Genomic DNA, 6,613 nt, shown 5'->3' with positions numbered 1-6,613 from the left:
GGGAAGCTGCCCAAGAGGCTGGGCTGAGGGGTTTGACTTCTCTGTGCCCAGAAACCTGGGACCTCCCCAGCCCTCCAGGCTCTGGCCCCTGTGGGCAGGGGCACCAGGTTTGGTGGCTGTTACTCAGCACCCAGTCAGAGGTCTTTTTTTAAATGATGTTTTTATTGATTTCAGTGAGAAGGGAGAGGGAGAGAGCGATAGAAACATCAATGATAAGAGATAATCATTGATCGGCTGTCTCCTGGATGCCCCACACTGGGGATCAAGCCACAATCCAGGCATGTGCCTTAACCAGGAATCAAACCATGACCTCCTGGTTCATAGCTTGACACTCAACCACTGAAGTACGCTGGCCGGGCCAGACTTCTTTTGATGTTAATAAATATTTCCTTACAGAAAGAGACTTGAATGATCAGAGACCAATGAAACAGATTTACTAGTTTTATTAGGTAGATTGGGAAATTGGAAAATTGGACCTGTCACCAAATTGAAATTTTATTTTAGCAATATCATCTTGACTAGATTGCATCAAATTATATTTTAGATAGCCATTAGATTCATTCTGACAATTCTCATCTTCATTAAATAAATATCTAATAATTGAAGCCTGCTGTGTTAATGGTAAATATAAGTTCAGTGTTCATCACACTGGAATTTATCTATAGATACTATATTTTAAGTTGTAGAGAAAAATAGTAAAATCAGACTTCACTCTAGATTTTCTGTATTCCTCAGAACTAATCATCACTTAGGTGTTTAGAATGAAGTAACTCAGGCCCTTCTCCCCAGCTCCTAAGTCTGGTACGTCCAGGTAGAGATACACAGGTCCCTGCTCTCTGAAAGAGGAGGTTCCTATGAAGTCTTCGTAAACCGAAATGGCATAAAACGAAGATGCAATTACCATTAATTAATATGGAAAAGTTTTGTAGCGTTTCCAGACCAAATCATACCAAATAATACATAAAACCTAAAATAACACCAACACATTGTAAAAGCAGGGAAGCACTAATCAATGGAGATAAAGCCCAGATGCCCACAGACAGTGCAGAGCTCTGGCGGCTTGGTGCCAGAGATGCCCAGTGTGGCTCCGAGTGTGGTTCCGGGACCATGGGGCCCCTTGCTGCTCAGGTGTGCGCTGCCTCTGTCACGGCTCATGCAAAACAAATGCCAGTGTGTCTCTTCATAAAAGCAAACACCCTCTTTGGATTTAGTTTGGTTTGGCGAAAGCAGGTCCTAATGTCGGTCTTTTGTCACATGAAATGGCGAGACATGGACTTTCAGAGAGCAGGCTCCCCTGTGTGTGTGCTCTTGGAAGTTAAGCCCTATTTAGTTTTCCTGCACATGCTTATTGCTCCACTTGCCTGCTAACCAAGTCGGTATAGCTCCAGTTAAATTGTTTTTAACTCAGAATTGTCTGTGATAAAAATTCTGACATTTTTTGAGTTTTTGAATGTGTTCATAATTTTATATATATTATTGCATTTGTTCTCATTTAATGAGATAAATGCTAATACTACCTTCATCTTACTGGAGAAGAAACCAAAATGCCAAGAAATATGTAAAGACAAGTACAATAAGTGGTGGGCCATGTTTGTAGATGTCTGTTTCATTAATTCAGCTGATATTTAAATGCCTGTCTACCCGTGGCAAGTACTGGGCTCGGCCCTAGGACGCACGAGTGAATAAAGCTAATGCTTCATGAGCTTGGAATATAGAGTTGATTAACAATAACACTATTATTAACAATAAGAGAGTCAATTAACTGTAATAATAATAACAACATAGATACTTCTATAGCATTTTTTTTTGTGCCAAATATTACTTTGAGGAATTTTTGTGTGGTTGCTTTACTTAATCCTCACTACAACCTCATACAGTAGGGAGTGTTATTATCCCCATTTCCAGATGAAGAAACTGAAGCAAAGAGAGGTTAAGAAACTAGTCTAAGTGTGCCTAAGGTCACACACAGGAAGTGGGTCTAAGTGTTAGGGATGTGATTTAGACCCAAACAGCTTGGCTCCAGCATCTGTAATCATTACGACTGTGCTTTGCTCATCATCTGTGATCGTTAAGACAGATGATGAACAAATAAATGTAAGTGTGATGAGTGTCATAAAGAGAAAATAGCAGAGTTCAATGGGGAACAAGTAAGAAAGACTCTTCTGGTAGGGGCCTAGCAGCAGAGTCCTGGAAGAGGGTCAGGCTAAGTCAGGTGAAGGGAGCAGGGACAGCATGGGCAGGGCCTGAGATAACCGGTAACCACATTTGATGACTGGAAGTAACCGGTGAGGTCGGAGCTTGCCATGCTATCAAGAGAGGGCGAGGACCCAGATGGGAAGGATCTTTTGGACATTTTCAGGTTTGGGATTTTATATTAAGAACATCAGGAACCTAATGGAGGGTGTGTATTATGGAGTGTAGCCTGATCTGGTTTGTTCCACACAAGTAGGGAGAATTGTCTAGAGCAGCTGGGGGCAAACTACGGCCCGCGGGCCAGATCCGGCCCGTTTGAAATGAATAAAACTAAAAAAAAAAAAAGGAACGTACCCTTTTATGTAATGATGTTTACTTTGAATTTATATTAGTTCACACAAACACTCCATCCATGCTTTTGTTCGGCCCTCCGGTCCAGTTTAAGAACCCATTGTGGCCCTCAAGTCAAAAAGTTTGCCCACCCCTGGTCTAGAGACTAACTCACGTAGGAGGTTCTCCTGGTAATAGATTCTGACCTGATGATAGAAGTAAAGTAGGAGAGAGATGAAGTGATTGAAGAAATATTTAGGATGTAGAATAAACAGGATATACAAACCTAGTTTCTAAATAGTATATTTTGTACTACTGTTAGCACACTTAATTTTTTTGGTATGTCTTTGAGCATGTGTGTTTAGAACCACAAGTGAATATAATCTCACAGTAGAAATGCACAGATTAAATGGTTTGAAAACATGTATTACCAAAAAAAAGTTAATTTGTGGTTCTTTTGTGAAAGGCTTGGAAGATACCTAATTAAACAATTAAAGTTGAAATAAGTTACTTTCAAATTATATTCCAGCCCATATTGAAATTTCTTTCTGAGCCAATGCATTCGCCTGACAAAAGGGCTTTTGTACCATTTCTGGAAGAGATATTTAAATTTGTCAAGAATCTTATGATATTGACTATTCACCTCTAACCCTGAAAAATAAAGTCTTTCCAGAACATACACTGTCTTGATTTTTATGTGGTTACTAGAGGCCCGGTGCATGGAATTCATGCACATGGGGAGTGGGGGGTCACTCAGCCTGGCCTGCGCCATCTCGCAGTCCAGGAGCCCTCGGGGGGATATCCGACTGCCACGAAGGCAGGAGAGGCTCCCGCCACCGCTCTTGCGCTTGCCAGCTGTGAGCCCAGCTTCTTGCTGAATAGCGCTCCCCCTGTGGGAGTGCACTGACCACCAGGGGGCAGCTCCTGCATTGAGCTTCTGCCCCCTGGTGGTCAGTGCATGTCATAGTGATTGGTCATTCTGCTGTTTGGTCAATTTGCATATTAACCTTTTATTATATAGGATTATTGTGCTTCTGAAGCATGTATTTTAATTAGGCGTCATTTGCCTTGATTGAGAGCATGCTGAGCTACTAACATCATAGGTTGTTTTTCATAACTGTAGTCACTAAGCAATATAGAATGGCTCCTGAAGACTTAGCAGTGTCAGACAAGGTCAAAGTGACTTCCCCACTGCACTGTCTTTGTGCTGAGTGCACTCTAGTTACTTATTCTCCTCTGGTGTCTTTAGAGGAGTAAGAAACAGTGAGGTCTCTAAGTGTCCCAGAAGAAGATGCTTCAGTTGTCCAGTGCTCTGGCGCCAGAGTCACAGCGTGGCTACCAGGACGGTGATCAGTTATAGTAGTGTTGCTGAATTAATGGGTTACACAGCCCTCTGAGGAATAACAGCAGTAACAGTTGATATTTCTGAATCAAAATAGTTATTTATTCAAGCACTTCTATCTTCTGCTTTGTAGTCAGGCTATTTCCACATCAGTTTAGTAAGTAGGAACTTCATATTGCAGGAAACTAGGTAACTGGAGAAAAGTTTCATCATCTGGAAAGTGGAGATGGTGACAGGTGCTACAAAGGTTGAAAAAAGAATACATTTTTCCCCAGGACATGAGTAGTCAGTGTGTTTACTTACTGTCATGATGGTGCCTTGTATAGTGTTGTTTGTGTGTTGAGGTGGAGCTCTAACCTTATGTCTCTTAAATTAAATCTCTACCTGTTTAGCAGAAGTCTTAAGTAGTGTGTATCTGCATTATGTAAGCAAGGCTTTTAGTAATAATGTTTTTAGAACGTGCTGATCCAACTTCTAACAAATAGAGCAAATTAGGGAAAACTAAAATGGTTATAAATATTTTTTTCAAATACAGTAGATATAAAACAAATGTAATATTTCTGTTCTTTAAAGCAGATTTTTCTTAGACATTTGTAGCTTAAAATATGCGCTTTATCAGAAAGAAATTATGAATGAATTTACTAGTAAGCCAGGGAACTCTATTTCTGAGAAAACTCAACCTGATAGATTGTCAGGATCAAGCTGAGGAGCACTGAACTGGGAAGAGCAGGCTGGAACAGGCAGGGCCTCAAAGAGACCCTCCCACTCACACCTCGCTTGGAGAAACTGGGTTCTATGCTGCGTAGTGTTTTGGCCCAGAGACACCCTGACCACGTGTGGTCTACAGGGAGATGCCTGGATTCGGGGGTCTGAAGTTCTGTAGCTGACAGAGGAGTGCATTCTGCCTAGATAGCGAGGGGACAATTTTACACAGACTGCTGAGTTCCCAACAACTTACGTCAGCTGTAGTCATTTTATAAATTAAATGAGCACTACTGTGTTTGACATGACTTACAGTATATAGAGTATGTTCATGAGAGAGTAGAGGGTAACTCTATAGTAGATACCCTCAGGAAGAAGGTTTTAGTTAACAGTGGCCATCTCGGAGAGCTTTTTGCTTTTGGGTGGTGGTGGGTCCTGTCTATTTAAATACGGTATTTTTGCACCATTCTGACCTCTTGATAGCTCTCTGCTTACTATATTCCTGTAGTGGTAGCATGCGAATCTAAAACTCCTTCTAACTCTAAAGGAAAGCTTTGATGTAGCATTTAAATTTCACAAGGCTTCCTAACCAAGGTGGATCTCGGAAATTTAGTCCTGCAGTTCTCTCACACCTGCATGGGTTTTCTTTTTATTCCTTCTTTACTTTAAAATGAAAATAAACAGCAAAGCACTTTATAAAATGTTGTGAGATAAGGAAAGAACCAGCCCCATTCTGCCGCTTAGTTTTCCCGAGCATAGTCTTTCGCTGTCCTCACCAACTCCAGATGCCTCAAGACCATGCCTTTGGCAGCAGTGAGACCAAAATTTCAGCAACAGAACTAGAGAGTAAAGGAAAACTGTGTGGACAAGTAACTAACAAATATCAAAATTTTCAGAGATCATCAAGGGCAGGAGAGTTGTTTTAAAAGTCGCATTCTTGGTAATTTTATGTAAGCTAAAGGTCTCTTCATTATTTTATCAAAATGTCATTTGGCAAAATACCTCCTATAAAATAGTGTGATAACAAATCTTTGGACGTTGTAAGGGATTGCTTATTTATTTCCAGTGCTGTTTATGTCAGGACAGGAGTCACAGCACAAGTAGTGCAGTGATTTTATCATTCGGGGATTCAGCTTTAGAATTCATTTACACGTTAATTTTCACATAGAATTGATGTTATCAGAGAGGACTTCTCATGAGACAAAGGTAAAGGTAGTGTTATCAGCTTGATTTCTCAGCTCTTGGAGAGAATCTCTTTCCTTCCTCCGCTTCTGTTTAGAAGTCTTTTGACTTGTTCTCTCTCATTATGAAAGCTAGACACAGAGTCTCTGAGATTCTCTCTTAAGTGTGCTAGTGTCTTCCAGCAGAATTCGAAAAGACACAAGTCCTTTATTATAAAGTGGACCTCAGGACCACAGAGCCTAAGTAGTTTGGGTTTTGTTAAGTTGTTACTGTTTTTGTTGTTATCTTATAAGACAAAGCTTATTTTTATACTGTTATATCACTCCTTGAACTGGTATCAAGAAAACAATTATATTACACAAGAGTTTTCTTTCCGCAGGCACTGGCAGAAATGGTACATGTTTGATTACATAGCAATTTGTATTCCCTGTGTATTTTAATGCTCCCCTAAGCTGCTATTCATCATAAAAAGGAAAAAGTTTAAAGCCCTATTTAATTTTGCACTTGAATATCCATACTTGGGAGGGTGGCTTTGAAGTGGTCTATATCAATTTCTGTAGGGTTTCTTGATTTTATTTGCCATTTTATAAATATTTTGTTCTTTGTAATAGAAGTATGTCATGGAAATCACCTATAGATTCTTAAGGGTGAAATATTCTTGTTCATATTCTTTGAGTCCCTAATGATGAAATGTGGTTCTCAAATGTGTCTGATTTCCATCTGAATCCAAGGGAGTCATGTACACAAGGCTAGAAACAGGATGCAGTGCGGCTTTGGAATATGAGTGTTTCTATGACACTTGCCCTTGAACTTAAGTGAGAACCATAACAGATGTGAGAATTATGATGAGGACAACCTAATTTA

General features: G+C 40.2%; 1 protein-coding gene across 1 annotated transcript in view; it reads left to right on the top strand.

Annotated features, from left to right (window-relative positions):
• DCAF6 (DDB1 and CUL4 associated factor 6) overlaps window positions 1-6,613 on the top strand; it is a 73,026-nt gene that overhangs the window by 45,500 nt on the left and 20,913 nt on the right. The window lies entirely within an intron of this gene.

Source organism: Myotis davidii, unplaced genomic scaffold (genome assembly GCF_000327345.1).
Source record: "Myotis davidii unplaced genomic scaffold, ASM32734v1 scaffold401, whole genome shotgun sequence".
In the NCBI taxonomy this organism is placed as follows: Eukaryota; Metazoa; Chordata; class Mammalia; order Chiroptera; family Vespertilionidae; genus Myotis; species Myotis davidii.
Note: the sequence above shows the minus strand (reverse complement) of the source record. Positions and strands in the feature narration are given on the sequence as shown.